Here is a 27,316-nt window from a genome sequence, read left to right as displayed (position 1 = left end):
ACAACTTCTTTATCCATTCATCTGTCGATGGGCATTTTGGTTGCTTCCATGACGTGGCTATTGTAAATAGTGCTGCAATGAACATTGGGGTGCATATGTCTTTTTGAATTATGGTTTTCTCTGGGTATATGCCCAGTAGTGGGATTGCTGGGTCATATGGGAGTTCTATTTTTAGTTTTTTAAGGAAACTCCATGCTGTTCTCCATAGTGGCTGTATCAATATACATTCCCACCAACAGTGCAAGAGGGTTCCCTTTTCTCCACACCCTCTCCAGGATTTGTTGTTTGTAGATTTTCTGATGACCTCCATTCTAACTGGTGTGAGGTGATACCTCATCATAGTTTTGATTTGCGTTTCTCTAATAATTAGTGATGCTGAGCAGTTTTCCATGTGCTTCTTGGCCATCTGTATGTCTTCTTTGGAGAAATGTCTGTTTAGGTCTTCTGCTCATTTTTGGATTGGGTTTTTTTCTTTTTTTTTTAATTGAGCTTCATGAGCTGTTTATATATTTTAGAGATTAATCCTTTGTCTGTTGATTCATTTGCAAATATTTTCTCCTCTGAGGGTTGTCTTTTCATCTTGTTCGTAGTTTCCTTTGCTTTGCAAAAGCTTTTAAGTTTCATTAGGTCCCATTTGTTTATTTTTGTTTTTATTTCCATTACTCTAGGAGGTGGATCAAAAAAGATCTTGCTGTGATTTATGTCAAAGAGTGTTCTTCCTATGTTTTCCTCTAAGAGTTTGATAGTGTCCGGTCTTAACATTTAGGTCTGTAATCCATTTTTTTTTTTTTTTGCGGTTCGCGGGCCTCTCACTGCTGTGGCCTCTCCCACTGCGGAGCACAGGCTCCGGACGCGCAGGCTCGGCGGCCATGGCTTACGGGCCCAGCTGCTCCTCGGCATGTGGGATCTTCCCGGACCGGGGCACGAACCCGTGTCCCCGGCATCGGCGGGCGGACTCTCAACCACTGCGCCACCAGGGAAGCCCCTGTAATCCATTTTGAGTTTATTTTTGTGTATGGTGTTAGAGAGTGTTCTAATTTCATTCTTTTACATGTGGCTGTCCAGTTTTCCCAGCACCACTTATTGAAGAGACTGTCTTTTCTCTATTGTATATTGTTGCCTCCTTTGTCATAGATTAGTTGACCGTAGATGAGTGGGGTTATCTCTGGGAGTTCTATCCTATTCCACTGATCTATATTTCTGGTTTTGTGCCAGTACCATATTGTCTTGATCACTGTAGCTTTGTAGTAAAGTCTGAAGTCAGGGAGTCTGATTCCTCCAGCTCCATTTTTTTCCCTCAAGACTGCATTGGCTATTTGGGGTCTTTTGTGTCTCCATACAAATTTCAAGATTTTTTGTTCTAGTTCTGTAAAAAATGCCATTGGTAATTTGATAGGGATTTCATTGACTCTCTAGATTGCTTTGGGTAGTAGAGTCATTTTCACAATATTGATTCTTCCAATCCAAAAGCATGATATAGCTCTCCATCTGTTTGTATCATGTTTAATTTCTTTCATCAGTGTCTTATAGTTTTCTGCATATAGGTCTTTTGTCTCCCTAGGTAGATTTATTCCTAGGTATTTTATTCTTTTTGTTGCAATGGTAAATGAGAGTGTTTCCTTAATTTCTCTTTCAGATTTTTCATCATTAGTGCATAGGAATGCAAGAGATTTCTGTGCATTACTTTTGTATCCTGCAACTGTACCAAATTCATTGATTAGCTCTAGTAGTTTTCAGGTGGCATCTTTAGGATTCTCTGTGTATAGTATCATGTCATCTGCAAACAGTGACACTTTTACTTCTTCTTTTCCCATTTGTATTCCTTTTATTTCTTTTTTTTCTCTGATTGTCATGGCTAGGACTTCAGCCACTATGTTGAATAATAGTGGTGAGCATGGACATCCCTGTCTTGTTCCTGATCTTAGAGGAAATACTTTCAGTTTTTCACCATTGAGAACAATGTTGGCTGTGGGTTTGTCTTATATGGTCTTTATTATGTTGAGGTAGGTTCCCTCTATGCCCACTTTCTGGAGGGTTTTTATAATAAATGGGTGTTGAATTTTGTCAAAAGCTTTCTCTGCACCTATTGAGATGATCATATGATTTTTATTCTTCAATTTATTAATATGGTGTATCACATTGATTGATTTGCGTATATTGAAGAATCTTGCATTCCTGGGATAAATCCCACTTGATCATGGTGTATGATTCTTTTAATGTGTTGTTGGATTCTGTTTGCTAGTATTTTGTTGAGGATTTTTGCGTCTATATTCATGAGGGATATTGGTCTTTAATATTACTTTTTCGTAGTATCTTTGTCTGGTTTTGGTATCAGGGTGATGGAGGCCTCAGAGAATGAGTTTGGGAGTGTTTCTTCCTCTGCAATTTTTTGGAAGAGTTTGAGAAGGATGGGTGTTAACTCGTCTCTAAATGTTTGATAGAATTCACCTGTGAAGCCATCTGGCCCTGGACATTTCTTTGTTGGAAGATTTTTAATCACAGTTTCAATATCATTACTTGTGATTGGTCTGTTCATATTTTCTATTTCTTCCTGGTTCAGTCTTGGATGGTTATACTTTTCTAAGAATTTGTCCATTTCTTCCAGGTTGTCCATTTTATTGGCATAGAGTTACTTGTAGTAGTCTCTTAGGATGCTTTGTATTTCTTTGGTGTCTGTTGTAACTTCTCCTTTTTCATTTCTAATTTTATTGTTTTGAGTCCTCTCCCTCTTTTTCTTGATGAGTCTGGCTAATGGTTTATCAATTTTGCTTATCTTCTCAAAGAACCAGCTTTTAGTTTTATTGATTTTTGCTATTGTTTTCTTTGTTTCTATTTCATTTATTTCTGCACTGATCTTTATGATTTCTTTCCTTCTACTAACTTTGGGTTTTGTTTGTTCTTCTCACTCTAGTTCCTTCTGGTGTAATCTTAGATTGTTTATTTGAGGTTTTTCTTGTTTCTTGAGGTAGGATTGTATTGCTATAAACTTCCCTCTTAGAACTGCTTTTGCTGCATCCCATAAGTTTTGGATCGTCCTGTTTTCATTGCCATTTGTCTCTAGGTACTTTTTGATTTCCTCTTTGATTTCTTCAGTGATCCCTTGGTTATTTAGTAATGTATTGTTTAGCCTCCATGTGTTTGTATTTTTAAGTTTTTTTCCCTGTAATTGATTTCTAATCTCATAGCACTGTGGTCGGAAAAGATGCTTGATATGATTTCAATTTTCTTAAATTTACCAAGGCTTGATTTGTGACCCAAGATGTGATCTATCCTGGAGAATGTTCTGTGTGCACTTGAGAAGAGAGTGTAATCTGCTGTTTTTGAATGGAATGTCCTGTAAATATCAATTAAATATATCTGTTCTATTGTGTCATTTAAAGCTTGTGTTTCCTTATTAATTTTCTCTTTGGATGATCTGTCTATTGGTGTAAGTGAGGTGTTAAAGTCCCCCTCTATTATTGTGTTACTGTTGATTTCCTTTTTTATAGCTGTTATCAGTTGCCTTATGTATTGAGGTGCTCCTGTGTTGGGTGCACATATATTTATAATTGTTATAGCTTCTTCCTGGATTGATCCCTTGATCATTATTTAGTTGCCTTCCTTGTATCTTGTAACATTATTTTAAAGTCTATTTTATCTGATATGAGTATTGCTACTCCAGCTTTCTTTTGATTTCCATTTACATGGAATATCTTTTCCATCCCCTCACTTTCAGTCTGCATGTGTCCCTAGGTCTGAAGTGGGTCTCTTGTAGACAGTGTATTTATGGGTCTTGTTTTTGTATCCATTCAGCAATCTTGTGTCTTTTGGTTGGAGCATTTAACCCATTCATGTTTAAGATAATTATCGATATGTATGTTCCTATTACCATTTTCTTAACTGTTATGGGGTTGTTTTTGTAGGTCCTTTTCTTCTCTTGTGTTTCCCACTTAGAGAAGTTCCTTTAGCATTTGTTGTAGAGTTGGTTTGGTGGCGTTGAAATCTCTTAGCTTTTGCTTGTCTGTAAAGCTTTTGATTTCTCCATTGAATGTGAATGAGATCCTAGCCGGGTAGAGTAATCTTGGTTGTAGGTTCTTCCCTTTCATCTCTTTAAATATATCATGCCACTTCCTTCTGGCTTGTAGAGTTTCTGCTGAGAAATCAGCTGTTAAACTTATGGGAGTTCCCTTGTATGTTGTTTGTCATTTTTCCCTTGTTTTGTTAATAATTATTCAATTATTATTGAATAATTTTTCTTTGTCTTTAATTTTTGTCAATTTGATTACTATGTGTCTTGGCATGTTTCTCCTTGGGTTTATCCTGCCTGGGACTCTCTGCACTTCATGGACTTGGGTGGCTATTTCCTTTCCCATGTTAGGGAAGTTTTCGACTATAATCTCTTCAAATATTTTCTCAGGTCCTTTCTCTCTTCTCCTTCTGGGACCCCTATAATGCGAATGTTGTTGCGTTTAATGTTGTCGCAGAGTTCTCTTAAGCCGTCTTCATTTCTTTTCATTCTTTTTTCTTTATTCTGTTCCATGGCAGTGAATTCCACCATCTGTCTTCCAGGTCACTTATCCGTCCTTCTGCCTCAGTTAATCTGCTGTTGATTCCTTCTAGTGTATTTTTCATTTCAGTCATTGTATCGTTCATCTGTTTGTTTGTTCTTTAATTCTTCTAAGTCTTTGTTAATCATTTCTTGCACCTTCTCAATCTTTGCTGCCATTTTCCTTCGAGGTCCTGGATCATCTTCACTATCATTATTCTGAATGCTTTTTCTGGAAGGTTGCCTATCTCCACTTCATTTAGTTGTTTTTCTGGGGTTTCATCTTGTTCCTTCACCTGGTACATAACACTCTGCCTTTTCATCTTGTCTATCTTTCTGTGAATACGTTTTTTTCCCCACAAGCTGCAAGATTGTAGTTCTTCTTGCTTCTTCTCTCTGCCCTCTGGTGGATGAGGCTATCTAAGAGACTTGTGCAAGTTTCCTGATGGGAGGGACTGGTGGTGGGTAGAGCCGGCTGTTGCTCTGGTGGGCAGACCTCAGTAAAACTTTAACCCACTTGTCTGCTGATGCATGTGGCTCAGTTCCCTCCCTGTTGGTTGTTTGGCCTGAGACAACCCAACACTGGAGCCTACCCAGCTCTTTGGTGGGGCTAATGGCGGACTCCAGGAGGGCTCATGCCAAGGAGTACTTCCCAGAACTTCTGCTGCTAGTGTCCTTGTCCCCAGGGTGAGCCACAGCCACCCCTGCCTCTTCAGGAGACCCTCCAACACTAGCAGGTAGGTCTGGTTTAGTCTCCTATGGGGTCACTGCTCCTTCCCCTGGGTCCCGATGCACACACTGCTTTGTGTGTGCCCTCCAAGAGTGGAGTCTCTGTTTCCCCCAGTCTTGTCGAAGTCCTGCAATCAAATTCCACTAGTCTTCATGTCTGATTCTCTAGGAATTCCTCCCCCCATTGCCAGACCCGCAGGTTGGGAAGCCTGACATGGGCTCAGAACCTTCACTCCGGTGGGTGGACCTCTGTGGTATAAGTGTTCTCCAGTTTGTGAGCAGTTATGGGATTTTATTTTATTGTGTTTGTACCCCCCCTAGTATCTCATTGTGGTTTCTCCTTTGTCTTTGGATGTGGGGTATCTTTTTTGGTGAGTTCCAGTGTCTTCCTGTCGATGATTGTTCAGCAGTTAGTTGTGATTCTGGTGCTCTCGCAAGAGGGAGTGAGCTCACGTCCTTCTAGTCCACCATCTTGAACCCCAGCCGATTTTTTTTGTTTTTGTTTTTGTTTTTGTTTTTGTTTTTGCGGTATGCGGGCCTCTCAACTGTTGTGACCGCTTCCCTTGCGGAGCACAGGCTCCGGACGCGCAGGCTCAGCGGCCACGGCTCACGGACCCAGCCGCTCCGCGGCATGTGGGATCTTCCGGACCGGGGCACGAACCCGTGTCCCCTGCATCGGCAGGCGGACTCTCAACCACTGCGCCACCAGGGAAGCCCCCCAGCCGATTTTTTTCTCCTTGGGATTTTTAAGAAAGAAGAGGAGGAAATTCCTCAAGAAGGCATTTTGGATTTCTAGACTATAGGAGAAGGAAACTAGAAAAGGCTCATCACCCCACGACACAGACTAGTCTTTGATTTTGTATATCAGGCTGTTGGACATTATTAAAAAAATTTTTTAAAGGCTCAGGTAGCAGCTGTGAACTTTAGGGCAGTTTCAGCTCACCTGGTGCCTACAGATCAGACTGATATCCATCAGGGACAGTCCCAGCTGAATGGGTATGAATTCCGCCCTGAGCAGGGAGAGCAGAGTGCCACACCTGCTGAGGGCAGGGCTGCCAGGACCTGTGCTACCGGGACATGTCCCAGTGGGCTCGGCATCCTTCTATCTTCAAGGCGGGGTTTTACTGTGCAGTTGAATGCTTTATGTTTTTTTTTTTTCCACTTAGAAGTTCACTGAAAATTGATTTCTTTAGTTGCCCTTAAGAAGAGTCCTCTAATTGTAAACTCACATTGTGAGATGAATTTAAAACAAGCCAGGCTGCTCTGATTAGCTCTGCTTCTTTCATTGCTTTCCTCCTTGAAAAGCATTTGAAGTAACTGACCGAGGAAATCATGTTTTCTTAAAACGCTGCAGCTCATTTCTTTTAATCTTATGGAAAATCAGACTGTTAGGGCCTTACTGCTTAGTGCTTTCAACCCTCAAAAGCAACTGCAGGACTAAACGGTGTGTTCCCTCCCCAGAGTGAATTGGACAGGACAGCTCTGGGAGGCAGCTCAATGGGAACAGTCCAGAAATTCCTAACTCACAAGCCAGGGCAGGTGCCTGCAGGCAATCTGACTCATCTCCCTCAGCCCCACTTCTGAGGGGCTCAGGAGCCGGTCACGTCGGGGGGCAGCACAATGGCTGGGACTTAGGGAGACTTAAAAAGAGAAAAAGGGGACTTCCCTGGTGGCTCAGTGGTTAAGAATCCACCTGCCAATGCAGGGGACACGGGTTCGAGCCCTGTTCCGGGAAGATCCCACGTGCTGCGGAGCAACTAAGCCTGTGCGCCACAACTACTGAAGCCCACATGCCTAGGGCCCGTGCTCCGCAACAAGAGAAGCCACCGAAATGAGAAGCCCGAGCACCGCAATGAAGAGTAGCCCCCGATCGCTGCAACTAGAGAAAGCCCACGCACAGCAACAAAGACACAAGGCAGCCAAAAATAAGTTAATTAATAAATTAATTTTAAAAGGAAAAAGAGAAAAAGGACTCCTGTACTCTCTGCCAAGTATGAAACAAAGGCCCATTTCTGCAGCTTCTCTTTGGTCATCCTGCCTCTGTTCTGGAATAATTTGCTCCATGAATAGGGTGGGCAGGAGTCCCAAGCTGCAGCTCCCATCCCATTCCCCCCTCCCCCCACCACCACCTCTTATAGCTCTTCTTTCATCCCAGTGGTAATTCCCATCAGAGGAATGTCCCTAGTTTACCTCAGAACAAAACCCCCTTCAGGAAAAAGTGTCCAAATAAATCCTCACAAATGAAAGCTCTGACCGGCACTGAGGCGTTCAGCACTGCTTCCCTGGTGGGAACAAGGGGCCTTGGCTCGACGGTCCCCTGGATATATTAGGGCCGTTGCTAAACAACCATCCCTAACCCCAGCCGAGGGCCCTCAAGAGGAGAAAGATCAAGGCTGCTCATTTCCCCGTCTCTGCTTATTACCAGTCCCGGCCTTGCCTGAGCAGACGGCTTACGTAACAATGTCCTCGGGCTTGCTCTGGCCCTAATGGTGTCTTGGTGACAGAGCAGCCAAGATCAGCGGTGGCCTCAAAGCATGCTGGGGGCACCTGCTGCAGGCCTCGTGAGCTGTCCAGGGCAGCAGAGCAGTACCAGGGGCCCACCGCATACAGCACAGTATTGCCTTTAAGCCACCGATCCCCGGGAAGAGGGTGTTAGCTCTGCTTTACAGATGATGGACCCCAAGAGGTGAACCGACTGAGCTAAGATCACACAGAGAACGAGCTGCTCAGTCAGGGGTGCAGGGCCCATTCCTCGGCGTCCATTGCAGCTGCTGGACTTTGGCAGCACTGTGGGGCAGGAAGTGCGGCAGCCACTACACAGGTACCGGTGTTCATTAACCGACGAAATATTTGCAGATTGAAAACTCCTGTTGAGTTACTCACCAGCCGATCATGATTTGATTTCTTTCTGGCCGCAGGAGTTTACTGTTTATCCACATAGTTATGCTCATCTAGTGTTCATGGGACCGCTTCACACAGAGGTCTTCATGGTGGGTGAGGAGACAATTACCCTCTCACCTCCCCTCAACACACCCTCCCCAGTCCACCATGCAACAATAACCCATGTGCACTGTAGTTCAAATTTACGCCCCTCTTTTTTTTAATTTTTTTTGCGGTACACGGGCCTCTTACTGTCGCGGCCTCCCCCGCCGCGGAGCACAGGCTCCGGACGCGCAGGCCCAGCGGCCACGGCTCACGGGCCCAGCCGCTCCGCGGCACGCGAGACCCTCCCGGATCAGGGCACGAACCCGTGTCCCCCACATCGGCAGGTAGACTCCCAACCACTGCGCCACCAGGGAAGCCCTTACGCCCCTCTTTGTCTGCCTGAAAGCACTTATCATCATCTGAGACTCTTCTCAGTGAAGCTTTCACGATTCTTCCAGGCAGTCTGTTCCTCCCCTCCCTGCTCTCAGAGCCCTCTGGGTGCTGTGGTGGGCACTGCAATACACCACCCTGATCCCCCTAGTCCCTGGACTTGTTGCCCCGGCTGCTGGAAGTGCTATCGGCAGACAGCCATCAGCAGTCCAGCTCCCCAGGGCTTGCCCCAGCTGCCCAAGTCATGCCCCGTTCTGACTGCACACAGCCAGTGGTGGATCAGTGCAGAGCGTGAAGTGATCTCAGCCTAACTCTGAAGGGCCTTTCTAGAGCTCCCTGTGGGTCACTGACACTGTCATCAGGCCTACATTGCAGCTGGACCTCTCCCTCTGCTCATCCTTCTTCCTCCTCTGCCCTTTCACAGATGTTGATTCCAAGGGCACCCTTCGTGCTCAGCTCCATCTCAGAGTCTGCTTCCCTGGGGTTGGGGTGGGGGACAACTGCCACATTCTCCCTTAGACTTTCTCTGTACATGACTATCTTGCTCTTTCTTTAAAAAAAATTTTTATGTTCTCATTCATATTATATTGTGCTGGAAGACAAACAATAAACAAAATAGGTAGTATCTTAGACTATGATGAATGCTACAAATAAAGGAGCAAAGTTAGGAGATGATGCAGAAATTAAAATTTTAAATAGGGTAGGAGAGTATATTAATTAGCTCAGGCTGCCATAACAGAACACCAGAGACTGGGTGGCTTAACAACAGAAATGCATTTTCTCACAGTTCTGGAGCCAGAAGTCTGAGGTCGGGGTACCAGCACAGTCAGCTTTTGGTGAGAACTCTCTTCCTGGCTTGCAGATGGCTGCCTTCTTTCTGTGCCCTCACACGGTGGCAAGAGAGCTCTGATGTCTCCACCTCTATAAGGGCACCAGTTCTGTCAAATCAGGGCTCTACTCTTATGATCTCACTTAACCTTAATCACCTCCTTAAAGGCCTTACCTGCAATGTAGTCACATAAGCATTTAGGGCTTCAGCATACGATTTTTGAGGGGGCACCATTCAGTCCATAGCAGTGATTTAGGGAAGACCTCCCTGAAAAGATAGCATTTAAGGGCATTTCTGAAGTATGTAGCAGAATGATGCAGGGGATTACGTGGGAAAGGATAATTCAAGGAAGAAGAAAGTGTAAGAGCAAAGGTCCTGAAGCGGGAGCATCCTGGGCAGCTGTAATGGATGAGAGGCAATAGGGAGGTCAGATTATATGCAGCTGTTAGGCCATTAGAAAGAAGCTGGTTTTTATTGTAAGTGAGATGGAAAGACATGGTAGCAAATACATAACAAGATGTGACTAAGTTTTAATGAGATCCCCCTGATTACTATTCTGAGAATGTACTGAAGGGGAAAAGTTGAGAAGTAGGAAAACTAGATAGAAAGCCGGAAAAATAATCCAGAGATTACAGTGACTTGCCCTTTAGATCTGAGCTTCTCAAAGGCAGGAGCTGAACCTTATTTATTTCCACCAACAGTGCCTAACCCAGGCCCTGGCATACAGTAGGTGCTTAGGAGATGTTTGTGGAATGAATGAATGTCACATAAAAGCCGTTGTGAGATGAGAGGAATTGAGAGACTGGCTGCCTATGGATGGGACGTCTCCATCCGTGTCTTCTATTTATCACTGCCTTCCTAGAAGCGTATGCACTTCTGTTATCCCCTCAAGCAAATCTATTGTTCAAACTGGGACTTGACTGGACTCCTTCTTCTTCCCCCAAACTCTATCTATAATCTTTCTGGACTGAAAACTGGGCTTTGGGATGTGGTCTGTCAGGGGCTATTGAAGTAAGGGAAGAAGCCAGGACCAGAAGCAGTGTCAGCAGCCCAGACAATGTATGTCTAGAGGCTGGTTATTCCAGGAAAACCCTGTGCTCGGTAGCACCCTCCATTTGTAGATACTTTGCTCTTCGTTGATTTCTATTTATTTTAATCTTTGTAATTTTTAAAAACACCCTGTTTCAGGTGTGATGAATGTGTTGCTCACACCTGGCCAGGTAAGTCCCCGGGTGCCCCGTGGTGGCAGCCATAGTGCCGGTCCAGATGGAAGAATGTCCGGTAGGGCTGGGGCAGAGTTAACAATCAAGGCGAGACCCTTGGGAAGAACAGCGATTCCTTTCTGGGATCTTTCCTTCAAGGCAGCTCAGATGCAGGCATTCCCAGCTCCATTACCCCCGACAGAGTAAGGAGGAATGAGCAGTCCTCCAAGGGGAAAAGCTCTTGTAAGCTCGACAGGAAGCACCCCAGTGCGTGCTTTGAAGCTCCATGGGTCTCCAGTCATAACCCTTCATGACCTCAGGAATATTACATCCAGGCTTCAGTACCGTTGCCCCCGGTCTACTTCTGAAGCAGCCTGGGCCCAGCCTCAACCAGCTGTAGAGGCTCCTTGCTGGGCCTCCTTGTGGGTTAGAAGGAACTGGCCCAAAGGAAAAATCAACAGAGAGGCACGGGGATCGGCCTCCCCCAATGATCAGCCAGGCACATTACTTATGACATCTCCCTCTCATGTGACACCTGAGGCCTTCCTGAGGGAGGACACGCCTCTGATTTGCTGCAGGGCAGCTGTGTTTGTGTGAGCAGCAACATATCAACAGGAGTCGCCTGTGTGATGCACAGCAGACTCATAAAGTAATCAAAATGCATCTTTATTTGTAGTCTCTCAGCGTTCTTTATGATCTGTTTACTATTGGTAACCCTTCCCTGTCCCTGAAGGAGTACTCCAGCAGGCCCCAAGAATGTGTTGCTTATTTTTTGGTAAGGGACAATCTGAGAGTCATTTTAGGCAGTAAGTATCGACTTGATTCAGCAATGAGCATGTCAGTCCAGGAGAGCAATCAAAAATCTGAATGTGATAAGATGCCAAACCCTGTCTCCTTCCCCAGCGGGCCCCTGTGGGCTGGCCGCCAGCTGTGGGGAACTGAGTGCTGGTCTGTGGACTTCTCCTCTCTCCCACGGCCCTAAGAATTAGGAATATGTTTTATTTTAAACATATTTACTCCAGAAAATATGTTTATTTCTTTGGCACTCGCTGAAAATATGGTGCATGGACATGAAAAAGAGTAAAATGTTGCACTGACCATATGAAAGCAGTAATTCACATCAATATGTAATTCATTGCCAACAATTTGAGAATTTTGGAGGCTTACTGGGAAAAAGAAGACTTTATTTTTGTTTTAACAGAATAAAATACTTTAGGCTTGTGGGAAGTTTGAAAATTTTTTCGTTGTTTAGTGGCAACTTTGAATAGATTTTTTTTTTTTTAATTATTGTGCTGGAACTTAGGTTTGGAAGATTAGTAGGTATATATGGTAACACCTCACTTATCTGGGACCATCAGGGGATGAGGCATTTCAGAGAAATCAAATATTGAAGTATTTAAGTCCTATCCTTTGAGAAACTCAAGGCCTGTGTTAAACATTTTTTTTTTTTTTTTTTTTTTTGCGGTACGTGGGCTTCTCACTCTTGTGGCCTCTCCCATTGCGGAGCACAGGCTCCGGATGCGCAGGCTCAGCGGCCATGGCTCACGGGCCCAGCCGCTCCGTGGCATGTGGGATCTTCCCGGACCGGGGCACGAACCCGCGTCCCCTGCATCGGCAGGCAGACTCTCAACCACTGCGCCACCAGGGAAGCCCGTGTTAAACATTCTTGATGGAAGATTCTCCCCAATCCCTTGTGTACTTATTGCTTTCTGAAGTAAGAGTGCAACGGAAATTGGGTCCCGTTTGCCCTGCTGACTTAAGAGCATCATTATGAAAACCAACTATGGGGGCATTCTGAATTTGCCCTCTTAGGCTACCAGAGTGTGTTGGCGTTTGCCCCTGCCTTCAGTGGGCTAGTGGCTGTGATCCAGTAATGCCCCTGTGTCATTGTCTGGACAAGACCCTGAGGATGTTTTGTAAACTCTAAAGTGTGGCACCCTGTCTAGCGTTGGCAGTAGGGGTCTCCACCCCGAGAGAGTCGGGTTTGCTTAGACTTGCTTTCATTATTCCTGCTTGCTTATAATATGATGTCAAAAGTGATTGCAATTCAAACTGCAATCTTCATCTTGATATATGTTCTCGGACAAGTTATCAACTCCTATATGCCTTAGTTTTCCCACTAAAACAATGGTAGTAAGAATACCTAGGGTTAAGGATTGACGCATGTCATAAGCCATATTGTGCTATGGGACCTCCCTGGTGGTCCAGTGGTTAAAACTCTGTGTTTTCACTGCAGGGCCGAGGGTTTGATCCCTGGTCGGGGAACTAAGATCCCGCATGCCACACGGCCGTCATGTCAGCTCATTTAACTAAAAAACACCTGCTCAGGCTCAACTCCAGCCCTAGACAAATATTTAATCAGAAGTACATTTTGGATCATGTGGAGAGGAGCTGTTTACAGGAAGGGATAACTCTGGTAGACACAGCAGCAGGGTTCGAAGGGGAAGGGGTCTCCCCAAAACTGCCTCCTGTGGGGCTTCATGTGGTAGGTGAGAATTGCGGCTCAACGGCATAGGCAAATTTCTTTTCTCTTCATCAGGTCACAAAGAGGGGAATGAGCACCCAAGGTATTTCTCTGAAGTGTCACTGGTTTACCATTTCCATTCTCCTTGACATTTTTCGGGGGTTAAATGCCTCTGGTCAAGGATGTGTTATTATTTCAGCATTACTATCCCTTTAAGAGCTCCTGGCACCTCTGAAAAACAGCCCATGGGCTGCTTCAGCACTAAGTGGATCTGAGCTGTAATAGGGTGACCTCTGACCCTAATCCTAACACACACACCCCAGATTTATGGGCTCCCACTGGTACACAGAAGGAGGGGTGGAGAGACCAGTCAGGGTCACCAGATGGCCAATTGGCCTAGGGAGCTGTCAGATTGGGGCTTGTTACATTAACTGGGACCCAGCTCAAAGCCCAAACCTCATCAGATTCCCCCATTTTGCACAACCCTGCAATAGTAGCCACATCCTCATTGCGTAAGTTCAGGTTTAACCACAGACCAACCAATCAACCTGTGCCTTGCTAGGCAAGAAGGCAAGGAGAGGCCCAACCCACTGAAGAATGCTTTCTTTTAATAAGCAGGGGGCTTCCCTAGTGACGCATTGGTTGAGAGTCCTCCTGCCGATGCAGGGGACACGGGTTCGTGCCCCGGTCCGGGAAGATCCCACATGCCGCGGAGCGGCTGGGCCCGTGAGCCATGGCCGCTGAGCCTGCGCGTCCGGAGCCTGTGCTCCGCAACGGGAGAGGCCACAACAGCGAGAGGCTCGCGTACCGCAAAAAAAAAAAAAAAAAAAAGCAGGGAGGATTTTTTGTCAGGGGGTGGTGTCAGGGGCTCCTGGGATTCCAGATTAGGACCCTGAAAGATTTTGTCAGGTCACTGTTCTAATATGTGATTAAAATGATCAAGTGATTAAAATGCTGTTGTAATGCTATCATAAAATGATATTTTAGTTTGGACACATCTTTAGAAAAACTCAGGCTCCTTCTCCATAAAATTTGACAAAACAATTTATGGAGGAAACTCACAGGCATCCAGAGAATTGAATCAATACACGTAAACCATGGAAGAAATTCTAAACGCTGAGTTGAGGGAAGGGTAGATGTTAGAAAGAAATCTTTTGTCTTGAAGTTCTAGTAAAAGTAAACACAATAAATTAAATAGTCTGCAAGTTTCATGAAGCTGAACCATAAAACAATAAACACAAAATTCTGTGGTTTGGGCTACATAAAGATAAGCAATTGGGAATCTGTTTTTTTAAATAACACGCTCTTTCCTGTTATAAAGAGTTTACCAAGGAATTGATGTAAATGTATTTCTGCCCACTATTCTTATATTCCCCTTTCTCACTAAAATTACCTACTTCACAGAATATGAGAATTGAATGAGATACTGTGGGTCACTAAGTTTGATGCACAAGCAAAACTAAATAAAGAGTTAAATTGGAATCCGAATAGGACTTTTCTGCTCCCCTCCTTCTTCCTTCTCCTTTTGTTGGTTCTTATTGAGAACTGTGTGCCCTGGGCAGGTGCTGAGGTGGCCCTGCTCTCCAGGGACTTTTTTAATTCATTTACCCAACCTATATTTATTGAGCTCCTACTATGTGCCAGGCTCTCTTCAAGGCTCTGGAGACTCATAAATCTATGGTATCATTTCAATTACTGTTAAATGCTATGAAGAAAGACAAAGGCGGGTAATGAGATAGAGAACAGCAGGTGGGAGTCGGGGACGATTTTATGTGGAAAAATTAGGGAAACATCTCTGGAGAAGGTGGCATTTGAACAGAGGCCTGAATGAGGTAAGGAGTAAACCCAGGGGAGGATCTGGGCAAAGTATGTGGCAGAGACAGAAGAAACAGCACGTGCAAAGCCCCAGAAGTGGGAAACAACTAGACATGATCTTAGGAAAACAAAGGCCAGGGTGTCTGGAGCTGAGTTTTTCAGCATCCTCCCCACAGCATGTTTCCCACCTAAAATGATAAGGGTATGTAGTATATATTTTATAGAGTGATTACAAAGTTGAAATGAGATAGCATGTATAAATCCCCCAGCTTAGTGCCTAGTACATTTTAAATTCTAATAAATGTAAGCTATCATCATTATCACTTGGGCTGCTCAGTGTTCCTGCTTAACCAATGCACAAACCTAGGACTTCACGGGAGAGAACTCGGTGGCCGCGGAGTAGGAACCCTAAGTAGCTGTGGGTAGCTGCTCTGCCCCCTCAGGCCTTAGGTCCCAGTCACTTTTGTGGTCTGGTTACTCATGCGCCATGAGGTAATCTCCCCATTTTTTTTTTTTTTTTGTTCTTGGATATGTGAGCCATATAATTCCTTCTTCAGAAGTTGTGAAGATGAGACTCCAGCCAATAACCCGACATGAAAAGAGGCCATTTTTTCATCCTCAGGCTTGGTGATGATTCTTGCCGTGAGCCAGTCATTATGGAAATGACTCAGCCTTTCTCTCCTGTGTTAATAAGACCTTACTGTCTTCGGTCTTGACTCAAACTGGCGGGGAACGATGTGGGGATCACTGAAGCTGTGCCCATGTGTCACTGTGTCACTGTTTACTTGACTACCCAGATACCATGCAAACAGGGGCCATTCCAGCTCTTTGTCTTCTTTCCAAGTTAGCTACAGTCCTCGCCCAACTCACACAATGGGCGCCCGTTACATCCGTCCTCACCTGCCAGGAAGCTGAGGCCACAGTTCTCTTTTCTCTCTAAGGGCTAATTGGGCAGTGAAAGATGGTTAGTGGGCTGAACTCAAAATAAGGCATCTGAGCTCTCTTTGCATCCCTAACATCAACAATGCCTAGTGTCTTCTTGTGGGGGGCCCACTGTGAGAACTGATCCAGGCCCAGATCTCAAATGAAACCTTCTATTAGGGTTATGAGGCGGCCCTCTGGTCTTTTTTTCAGTTGAAATTATCCTGACAGTTTTGAAGCAAACCAGAGTCCATTCATGTGTTTGACAGATGTTATGCGTTACCATTCCAGTGCCCGGCAGTGCTAGGCATCAAGGGCGGGGAGACAAAAGGCAGTCTCTAATGCCAGGGACTTCGAGATCTAGTGTAAGGAGACTGATGAGAAAATAAATAGCTGTAGATCACCGTGATTGGTATTGTAACGGATCCCTGGTGCTACAGAGGCATGTGGTGTGTACCTGACCCACTCTGGTGGTCAAGAAAGAATTCCTAAAGGACAGCATGCTTACATGACTCTGGAAGGGTGCACGGGTGCCATATAATCAGAGAAGGGCCAGGAAGGAGGCAGAGGGATGTTCTTAGAGAGAGAGAAAATAGCCTGAAAAGCACACGTGACAAAGCGAGCTAGCTGTGACCACTAACACCCATTTTCTCCTTCTTTCTGGACCCACAGCTGGATTATACTTCCCAGCCACCCTTGCAGGTAAGTGCGGCCACATGACTGAGTTCTAGCCAGCGGCAGATGTGCGGAGGTGATGGGCGAGCCTGGCCCAGAAGATCCTCTCCTGTGCGCCTTCCCACTTCAGCTAATTGGGAGCAAGGGAGAATCAGGTCACAAAGGGCCTGTGTGATGCCTGAAGGAGCTCCAAAGTTAAAGGGCAGGTAATAAGCACAGGGGAGCAATCATATTTAGTTTTTAGAATAATGGAGGTGGGAGGATATTATTGACAGTGATCTAATTAGTGATTAGATATTAGTTGAATTTTACCTGAGCCCTGTGCTTCCGGAAAACAGCAATGCTTAAGAAACCCCCCACCCTTTGGCTTTTCAAAATCCCCCATCTTTTGTGTTCCAGAGGCTAAACCTCAAAGGATCACCACCCTCACATATTTTGAGATAAGACACATCTCCATCCTCCCTCAAGGCTCCTGTAAGACTCAGGATGATTCCCTGTTTACCTGCCTGTGTGAAACCCTAGGCCCCTTCCTTTTCTTTGAGACATTCCTCCTTAATGAACGTTCTCCCCACTGCAATAACCTGAATAAAAGCATTTCCTTCATGATCTGGGGAGTTTTGTCTTTCACATTAACGCGATAGCACTAGACTAGGAGTCAGAAGCTTCTGAGTGAAACTAGCTTCTATTTGAGAGTAGACCATCACCTGCTTCATTTTTCTTCAACAACTCTTATTATATACTAATTTATTTGTCATCAGTCATCGATGGGAATATAAACTTCTTGAGGAAAGAGCTTGTCTTCTTGACCACTGTATCCTCAAGGGTCTACAACAGATCCTGGCACACAGTAGGTGCTCAAGAATGAGGACAAGTTATGGCATGGCAACCCCCAGCCCTCCTGAGCTGTCTGCCATGCTCCCCCGGCTCCTCTGTCTTTCTCTCTCTCCTTTGTCTTTCTCCCCGCTTCTCTGTGTCTCTCTGTGTCCTCTGATCCCCTCCCTCCTCTTTCTCTTTTGGGGATCTCTTTCCTAATCTCTCCCTTCCTCTTGCTTCCCCTGTCTCTTCCGTGGGCCTTGGGCCTGACAGGTCCCTACCTTCTGCCTGGATATTTAGGGGAGGATGCAGGGTCCAGGGCGAGCGCTCCAGCTGCAGAAGGAGGGCTGAGCCAACCATGTCTGTCGATCTGCTGGATGGCTACAGGTCTAACTTTGGACATGCATTTAGTCAAGGGCTCCTTGAAAGTTCAAGATTCACTTGGAATTGGTCAAGTTGGCATTTTGGAAACAATCAATTAGACACTAAGCCTTGATCCAAGCAGGGTGCCGACAGCTGAGATGGAAAACACCCAGACCAGAACCCTGCCCTCCAGGAGCTCCTGGTCTCATTAGCCAAGGGGGTGAGGTCCATACATGATCTTCAAGGAAATAGTAGGGGAACAGACAGAATGAGGGGTGCAGGCAGTGCCAGCCCTTGAGCTCTGGAAGGGATCAGGTGCTGCTAACTTCGGGGCATGGGATCTGTGTGTGAATGGCGGCAGCCAGACAGGAGATCAGGGCTCCAGCTGCAGAAGGGAAAAGCAGCCCATCTGTGCCTGCGAGGCTCCCAGGGCCACCTGGGCCCGAGCTTAGCTGAGGAGCCTCTTCTCCTGTCAATCCCCTGCCCTGACTCCCTCCCTGCCCCCAACAAGACCCAGTAAAACCCAAATCAAAGCCTGCAGGTCTCCCCAGAGCACAGAGGGACGTGGTCAGCTGGACAGCAGGACGTGGCTACATAAAGGATCATAAAGACAGTGTCAGGCACTGCGCTAAGTACCTCAGTGAAGAGACAGTGCCTCAGCAGTCTGGCACAAGCCTTCCTGCTAGTTGCTGAATAAATATCAGCTGAATTGATTTAGATGCTAGGATGGGGCCCCAAAATCTTGATGAATAAAACCTGCAGCCCCTTCCTCTCCGGCTCAGGAAATCGTTCACATTAGCGTGCCAGGCTCTGGGGGCTGAGTGGGAGGCGGGAACCAGCTGGGGCTTGAAGGGAAATAAGGGGGTTCATTTGTGCTCGGTGTGGACACTCCAGGCAGATGGTAAACCATCCAGCATGAAACCTGTTCATTCTGCACGCAACATGGGATTCCTTTTGTGACTCTTTTATAAACAGGATGGGCCAGAATCTTTCTGGGAAATGCCTGTGGGATTCACGTGGTCTTCTAAGGTGGGTCCTTGTAGTTCTGCTAACTCTGGGGAAGCAGAGAAGGGAGAGACTCTTTTCCTGAGCCCTGGCATTTATAAGTGTGGTTTGGGGGAAGAAAAAAAGGAGAGTGGCTGTAATGAGTAAAGTGAGAAAATGTTTCCCCAAGAGGGTGATTCTTGGGGCAAAAAGGGAATTGAGGGCTGAAGGGGTTGGCAGAAAGGGATGCGTGGGTGTCTGCTGGAGCACCTCCCGAGTTCCTTCAGGAAGAAAGCTCCCACTTCATAGCATTTTTTTTTTTTTTTTTTTTGGCCGTGCAGCATGTAGGATCCTAGTTCCGCAACCAGGCATAGAACCACACGCCCTGGAAGCACAGAGTCTTAACCACTGGACCACCAGGGAAGTCTCATCCCATGTCATAGTCTTAATGACTTCCGTCCCCTCTCCCCAGCAACCTGGCACAAAATACTCACCTAAGTGGTACTTCGTTCAGATCATCATACCTAACCAAAGTCTAGGTCACTGAGTCATCCCTACCTTATCAGTGACGGTCTCCCTACTCACAGTTCACTCTTGCTGCTGACTCACAGGTGTCTCTGAAGCTGCGGTCTTTGCACCTTGGGAAGATAATTTTGTAAAACCATGTCTGCTCCCTGGCCTGAGCATTCTGAGTCATAACAGCATCTGGAACCAAAGCTCAAGGCCCAGGTTGATTAGGGCAAAGTCTCCAACTCCTTCTTCCGGATCTCCCTCCCCCATCAATCAGGACATTTAGAAAATGTGTGACAAAAGATTAACTCTACTTCTGTCTCTATAAAAATATAGCATTTTCCAGGTTCCATATTTCAATATTAAGCTATCTTAAGCTATTAAAATTTCAGCAGCAATACAGCAGCACCATGAGTCCAGGAGGCAGGGGAGAGAGAAGGAATAACTATTTCTAATATTTAGGGACTCTCTGAAGTGTGCCAGGCACCATGTGGGCTTTGCACACACTTTAATGCCCACAGGAATGGGGTGTTAAGTAGTGTGATTAGCCTCATCTCACAGATGAAGAAAGTGGGGCCCAGAAAGGCTAAGTGCCACGTGCAAGTTCACACTTTTCCTTCCTCAGCTTCCTCGCCTCTCTCAGCTTGCACAGAACTGAAGCAAGTGAGGGCCTTGCTCTGCATTAGGCTTTGGCTCCAGGGAACGTTGTGACTGGTTTGACCCTCTATCCAGACCACTGACACTCTCTCCATATCAGCAATAAGCCTGTTTCACTTTCTTGTTATTCATGTGTTCACTTCAGTAGCACTTTTAATTTCCTTCAAGAAGTTTTCCTTTGCCTTCACAACTTGACTAAGTGTTTGGTGCAAGAGGCCTAGACTTTGGCCAGTTTTCCTTGGACGTTCCTTCCTCACTAAGCTGAATCATTTCTATCTTTTGATTGGAAGTGAGAGGCGACTCTTCCTTTCACTTGAACACTTAGAGGCCATGGTAGGTTATTAATTGGCCTAAACTCAATACTGTTGTGTCTCAAGGAATAAGGGAGGCCCGAGGTGAGGGGGGGAGAGGGATGGAGAGTGGCAGGTCGGTGGAGCAGTGGGAACACACACCACATTTATGGGTTAAGTTCATCGTCTTATACGGGCATTTAAAACATTCACAATTGTAACGTCAAAGATCACTGATCACAGGTCACCATAACAAATACAGTAATAAGGAAAAAGTTTGAAATACTGAATTACCAGACTGTAACACAGAGACACGAAGTGAACAAATGCTATTGGAAAAATGGCTCCCAGAAACTTGCTCGGTGCAGGGTTGCTACAAACCTTCAATTTGTAAAAAAAAAACACAAGATCTGTAAAGTGCAAAAAAGCTAAGTACGGTAAAAGGAGGTCTGCCTGTGAAGCTTTTGTGGGAGAGAGAAAGGGAGGGAGAGAGGAGAGGTCAAAGCAGTAAGAACCTTTTCTACAATTACTTGTTTATTAACCCCCCAAATACAGTTATGGTTTCAGAGAAAAACAGGAGCACAGGAAAAGAGAGAGAGAAAAAAATGTGATGTGTATGGAATTAATTAATGGACTAGCTTTAAGAAGCAAGAATTTGAAAGCCTTTGGATTTAGATGCTAGAATTTGTAGCAGATTTCCTTGCCCACCAAGAAGGCTTGTTAATCCAGATTCTTTAGGGATCAAGGGGATTTCTTACATTCCTCTGGGGGCAGTGGAGTGGCTCTAGCCCGCCTCAGCCCCACTTAAGGGCAGAGCCTCCAAAGCCCCCCTGACTGAACTGCGGATAACAAAGCCACCTCTGGATCAGCACAGAGACCAGGGTTTGCCTCGTTCAGAGAGCGGGTGGGGATCTGCTCATGAGGCAGTGCGGTTTACGGTTAATGCCTGAAGAAATGCATGAGCGCTGAACTTGGTTTTCACTTTTAAAAAAATCCGCTGACAGTTGTATTTCCTGTTAGAAAGCCTTGTGGAAAGGTGAGTCTAAGGGTTCTGGAGAATGAATGACAAGCATATGAGTAGCTTCGTAGGGACACAGGTGGGGATGTGATGCACATAGATTGGGCGTTAGAGAGGCAAAGAGCTCTTGGGTGGAAACTCACCTGCCATTCACTGAGCCCCTCCCCTCCCTGGTCCCTCTCAGGTCTCCTCTCTGCTGAAAGCGTTACTAATGCTGGCCCGTGCTGATAATAATGATGAGAGTATATTACCAGCAACTACAGTAATTACTGTAGGGGAGGAAAAACGTTGCCTTCTTCCCTTCTGCATTCTCCGGCTGGTCTAATTATGAACTTGCCATGAGACACGTTAATAGGAGAAAAAACAAACAAAAGGTTAATAGCATGTATACCTCCTGTATCCATGGGAGAGACCCAGGAAAACTAACTCCCTGAAATGGTGGAAACCCTCATCTTAAATACCATCTTCAGCTGAAGACAAAAGAAGATGTGAAAGGAGGAGGGAGTTATGAGAGGGTATCAGGAAAAGCACAGTGATAAGAGTAAGCTTATTAGGCAGATTGAAGCCCTTTGCCTTCTCCACTGATAAGAGTTTCTAGAGATTGAGTCCTCCCCCTCTTCCTGATACAGCAAGGGAGACACCCTTACAAATACAGATTTCCCTCACACACGTAAGCATCTTTTACAAGGCGTAACTTCTGCTTGGTTTTCAGAGCTACTCCTGTGTCTGTTGTTTTTCAAAAATAACCAGCCTATACCAAAGGGGAAAGGGTGGAGGGAGGGATAAATTAGGCTGACATATACACACTACTATATATAAAATAGATAACCAACAAGGACCTACTGTATAGCACAGGGAACTCTACTCAATATTTTGTAATAACCTATAAGGGAAAGGAATCTGAAAAAGAATATGAATATATATTATATATGAATCGTTTTGCTGTACACCTGAAACTAACACAACATTGTAAATCAACTATACTTCGATATAGAAAAAAAGAAAAAATTAAAAAATAAAAACAACCAGCTTAAAATAATCGTTATACCAAAGAGACCTATTTGGGGGTGGTAAATTCTGCTCCCTTACAGTACCAGTTATTTAATACCTACCAAGTGTTAGGCACTGTGCTGGGAACTTGACCTATAATACCTATTTCTTAATAACAATCCGATCCTAGAAGTAGTCCAACAAGCTTTACCTATATTATCTCTAATTCTCATAACAAGCAAAATTGGTTTCATTTCCCTCGTTTCACAGATGAGGAAATAAGGAGGTGGCTGTGTGTGCAGGGCCACACAGCCTGCTGCAGACAGGGCCCCGACCTCCTTGAGGGCAAGGGTCCTGATGTAGTCACCTTTTGTACCCCTCATGACACCGCCCCTCAGCTCACTGTCTGTAGAAGGTTCTCAGCAAATACTAACCCATTCAATGATTTAAATCAATATTTGCCTACACACCCAGGGGCAGTACTGTGGAATGTGCCTTTGGATGTACATCTTGGTGATGGCAAAACGGGAATTCTAACATGGTCTCTGAAGAGCCCTGGGCCCCAGCGCCCAGCTGCCCGGCGCTGCCAGCAGCCGGCCGCCTCCCTCTGACCTCACTCTTCCACATCTTAGAGGATGCCAGGATTTTGAGCTAGAACTGGCCTCACAGACTGGCCCAACCCTCTTCATTTTATAGGTGTTCCCATCTATAAATTGAGATCAAAATCCGTGCCAAGTTTCATGAATTCACTGCTCGTCCTTTCCCGGAGGAAATCTTCTTACACAATAGGAGATCAAAGTAGATCAACGCATTCTTGGGCACATGTATGAAAGGCCCTGTGGGAGACAACAAAGACCTGTGAAAATTAGCCTCTGTTCTCAAGGGATGTAGTTTTGTTGTAGAAAAACACAATAGCCAGTGATATTAAATACTTCCCAGGGGCCCCGTCCCGTGGGGACTGTGTTCCCCCTGGAGTATATCATCTGTAACATTTAAAGCCATCAGAACCGTTTCCCAGCAAACTTTTAATTCCTAAGCAGAAGGGCCTGGAAAAATTCCTGTCTAGCCTTCCCTCCCCCTCCCCTTTTACTCTGATGCTTCTTTTTCCAAGAATACAAGGGCACACTACCTGTGTGAGTTGGCCAGGCCACTCTGCAACCAGAGAATCTGGGGGCTGGCTGGGTCCCAGCAATGGCACTCCCAGGCCTGCATGTTCTCCGCATTTCTCCACATTTCTCGGGAAGGTTAGGTGAGCTTACCTGGCAGGACTCAGGCCAAAGAAATGAAAAGCCCAGACACAGTGGTTCATCAATTCCTCCAAAGTTTACTAGCCAGGCAACGTATACAGACACTGACATCTTAAGGCAGTAACTGGGAGTCCCTGGAGACCAACGATCTAATACCTGTGGGTGACAAATATGACTTGATGGTCTGGTCTTCATTGCAAGTACCAGGGGCTTTTTTCTCTTCTTCTTCTTTTTCCTTCTTTGACTTGTTAGGGAATTTTTCAGTAGGGTTATAGAAAAGCTTATTCCCAAGCTCGGATCTAACCAGGATTTTTCAACATCCTCCCAGTTCCCTGTGTAATAATAAATTATGTGTAATAAATAAATGCTATGACCAAATATTATTACATCGTGGGAGCAGTGTCCAGAGTGAGCCTTGCAGAAGCAGCACTTAAAGGAGCCCTGGACATCCTGGTCACAGTTCTGGGGACAGGGCAATATTCAGTTCAGGGCTTGGCCTTCTGCCCTGGAAGGAGGCCAGGCTCCAAGCTTCTTTCTCCTGAAGATGACCCCACAGTCCTCACACAAGGAGCCCTACATCCACTCATGAGCCTGCATGCTGACTGCTCCAGTAATAGAGCAAAATGGGATGTCAGGATGCTTAAACTATTGTTCATTGGTGGCTTTAGATGGACAGAAAGTCCAAGAGCCACTCTCTCGCCCGGGCGTCTTTGGAGAGCCCTTTCCAAGCTTCCCTGGAGTGAGCTCTGCTGAGTTTAGTGTTTACTGAGAAGCTACTAAGTGCTGCGCCTGTACCAGGCACCTTAGGAAAAGGAAGACGGTGTCACAGTTTGTATCCTTGATGGCCTCAAACGACAGGCAACCCTGAAGCTGCTGAGGCGGATGTAATTATTAACCAAAAACAGGATGACAGCCCACTGCTCGAATAAAGGACTCACCAAGGTCTGCTCTTCTCTTGGATTTGAGCTCGATGAGGTACTCAAGGAGGCACTTTTTCTCTGATGTTCTCTCTTTCTAACACTTCCTACCCACCGTGGATTTAAGTGGCTGATGAGAGAAGGAAGCAAATACAAAGTGCATGGGATGGCAGGTTACTGTGTAGACAGATGCTCCCATTCCCACGGGGGACCTCTAGGAGATGGTATAGACCTTGCCTGGCCTTGACCCCCCAGCCTGGGTGAGAAAGCTGGGGGACGAGTTGGCCAATTCCCTCTGTCACCGGTGGAGAGAACCGACCTCCGGCAAGTCTGCCCAGCCTGTAGGCCAGCAAGTTTCCACAGACAGAGAAATCCCTCAGCCAGAGTCCCAGCATGTGTAGGCCTGAGGAAGCGGGAGTGGGAGTGGAGCTGGGCGAGGCCTCACAGCATCTGCCTCGTTCCCACAGGCCCGGGCCTGGAGCAGCGCTGCACGCCAAGAGGAGAGCCAGCAGACGCGTGGGAAAGGTGAAATGAATACTCAGCCCAACCCTGGGAGAGAAATGCGGCCCCATGGGTGTGGGCCTCTCACCTCCACCAGGGGGTAGGGAATCGGGGACGGAGGTGTTGTTTCATACCACTCTCTCTCGAGAGGTTTCTTTATGAAAACACAGAAGGGCTCAGGGAAACAGGTTTGAATTAAACTTACACATGGGTCCTTCACAGCCTGAGGACAGGCTCAGAGTGTCCTGTCTCACACCATCTTCCAGTGTGACGAGCAGATGCTGGGTAGGAATGTCTCGTGGTTCCTGCTTTCCATCCTCACGTAAGTGTTCTCCGAGACCAGGGTCCGATCTTGGGCCTCCTGGAACCTGCTCCATATTCCAAGCATTAGGGAGGGGTCAGTGTTCACGTCTATCTGGCAGGTGGAAGTTTCTGTGACTTAGAAATGGGTCTGTGAGAGGCTGTAATGAGCCAGCTTCCTGGGCACGGTGATGAGCCTTTCTGCTCATCCCACGCCACCCAGGCTCGACAGGGGCTGGAAAACCCTGGGACCGCGCTGGGGCCGAGACGTGGCCCACGTTCACATTGGAAGTGACGCTGCCTGGATTCTGGGTGCCAAGGAGTTTGTTAGTACTTATGAGCTGCTCATCAGAATTGGGGGAAGTCAGCCCAAACTCTGGCGGGAAGGGAGGGCTGGGGAAGGACGCTGAGTGTGTGTTTGTCTGAACATCTGGGCACATGGTCAGCAGCCCTCCAGGTGGTGGAGTCTGTGATGCCGCTCCGGGGTGGCACGGCCGGGGGGCTGCCAGGTGGCAGGGGGACCTAGGAGGAGCTGGCAGCCACTCCCTCCCCTCTTCCCCCAGGTTCTGCGTGTAGCAAAGAGAGCTGTCCGGTGTAAACCCCCTTCATCCTCACACTAGAGCAGGCTGAAGCTCCCCGAAGCATCCTGTCAGCTCTCTCAGTTTTCAACTGCATCACAGATGAACTGTTTAATCAGGAGAGAGTAGAGGCAAGGGAAAGTACATCTTCCTTCCTGACCGAGCGCTCGCTCTGTGGTTGGGCGCCCAGCACAGTAACTGCTCTGTCCAGGGGTCTCCACAGGTAGGGGATCGTCTGGGGACACAGAGACACCTGGGACTGGGAGCTGGGCGCTGGGAGAGAGCCCTGTATGGACGGGTAAGAGGCAGGTACGAGTCGGTACACGTTCCTGTTAATGTGTTTTCATCTACACTCACAGTGCTAACTGGTGAGGCACAGGTGGAAGCCCCAGGGTGGCTCCTCTCTCAAAGCCAGTTTCTTAGCAGTTGGAAGCCCAGAGGAGGTAATGGCTGTGTCCTGGGGAGTGCCTAAGGCTCAAAGGTTTGGCTTTTCTCCACCAGCTGTTATTTTATTGTATTTAGAACAACTCTTCAGTCCTTTCCTATTTCTACTCGGATAGGGCTGGGCTTTTTCCATCTTTATACACCCGAAACCTAATTCTTACAGACCTTTCTCACAGAGAATTTTATTTCAAGTCGTCTATCTTGCTAGTTAGAGTGGTTGTTAAAACTGACCAAGAAGACTGCTAGAAAAGGCATCGCCAGAAGATGAGAGTTTTGAAAAGCAGCTGGAGTGGAAAGTTGAACGAAAAAGGAGGCCCACATTGCGTTTGGCAACAGGAGCCGTGGGGACCTCATTCTAAGGAAGGGCCAGACCACTCACTCAGGCTTCATAAGAGGCTTCAGAACCGGCCCTGCTGGCTTCCCCAACCTTCACCTGGCTCCCCCTGCAACATAAGCAGGGAACCAGGGGAGGGAAGACAGAAGGGACAAGTTTTCACCAGTGCAGTGTTCACAGGGAGAGGTTACTTCCTCCCCAAAGCGACGTGGAGAGTTGGATGTGCTGGAAGACCGAGGGGGCCACGTGAGTGGGACAGAATGTGGTGAAACTGGGAAAGTTCTTGGGGGGCCCAGCATGTGTGCCTGGAGGTTTCTGAAGGCAGAGGCCTGAAGGATTAGCATGGGTAGAGGTGGGAGGGGGCTTTCTGGTAGTTGCTTGGCAATGAGTCAATGAGCCAGCGGGCCAAGTGAGGCAATACCCACCCGGAGAGGAGGGTAAAGACACAGACCAATGATGGCCAAAAGGAGATACAGATGTCCTAAGGTGGGCTCAGTTCAGGGGTGTGACTGGACAGGGCCCAGAGAAAACCTTGCCCCCATTTATGTGGAGACCAGCACACCAGCGCAAATTTCCAGTATCATAGGCACCCCGACCGAGCCAAGACAAGACTAACACCACCTTCCCAGCACAGTTAGATGACCAGTCATGTGACATCGCCCTGATTCTCCCCCACCTTCTTCCCTGTCCGTCCCCACCCCCAACCTAGAGCAAATTGACCCTGAAAGGGAAGGTGAAGAAAGAGAGGGCAGACTACACACACCATCCTACTTCAAGTCCTGAGCTGAAGCCTGACTATGCCATTGAGACAGGAAAGGGGAGATTTAAATTGGATCTGAGATTGGAGTTTTGCCTCTGACTGGGCTGGACGCTGAGTGTGACCAGTGAGTTATGG

The 27,316-nt window shown here is 46.5% G+C and overlaps 2 long non-coding RNA genes across 6 annotated transcripts in view; one reads left to right on the top strand and one right to left on the bottom strand.

Annotated features, from left to right (window-relative positions):
* Positions 1 to 5,076: 5,076 nt before the first annotated feature.
* LOC117202381 (uncharacterized) overlaps positions 5,077 to 27,316 on the top strand; it is a 37,793-nt gene continuing 15,553 nt past the window's right edge. Inside the window, exons 1-2 of one of the 4 annotated variants that reach the window (XR_007479296.1) lie at positions 24,841 to 25,087; positions 25,629 to 25,866. This is a non-coding gene — a long non-coding RNA (uncharacterized LOC117202381). Of the gene's footprint in view, positions 5,263 to 24,840; positions 25,088 to 25,466; positions 25,867 to 27,316 lie in introns of those variants that run through there. The other 3 variants (XR_007479304.1, XR_004484722.2, XR_007479294.1) reach the window with 3 other exon arrangements.
* Positions 20,259 to 24,752, bottom strand: LOC117202382 (uncharacterized). 2 transcript variants are annotated; one of them, XR_007479293.1, is made up of 3 exons: positions 24,286 to 24,752; positions 23,360 to 23,503; positions 20,259 to 22,956 (listed from the first exon to the last, which is right to left on the bottom strand). It is a non-coding gene; the product is annotated as an uncharacterized LOC117202382 (long non-coding RNA). The 2 variants fall into 2 exon arrangements; XR_004484723.2 differs by having other exon boundaries at positions 20,259 to 22,936; positions 24,286 to 24,731.

The sequence above is a fragment of the Orcinus orca genome, chromosome 1 (assembly GCF_937001465.1).
Source record: "Orcinus orca chromosome 1, mOrcOrc1.1, whole genome shotgun sequence".
NCBI classification, from domain to species: Eukaryota; Metazoa; Chordata; class Mammalia; order Artiodactyla; family Delphinidae; genus Orcinus; species Orcinus orca.
Note: the sequence above shows the minus strand (reverse complement) of the source record. Positions and strands in the feature narration are given on the sequence as shown.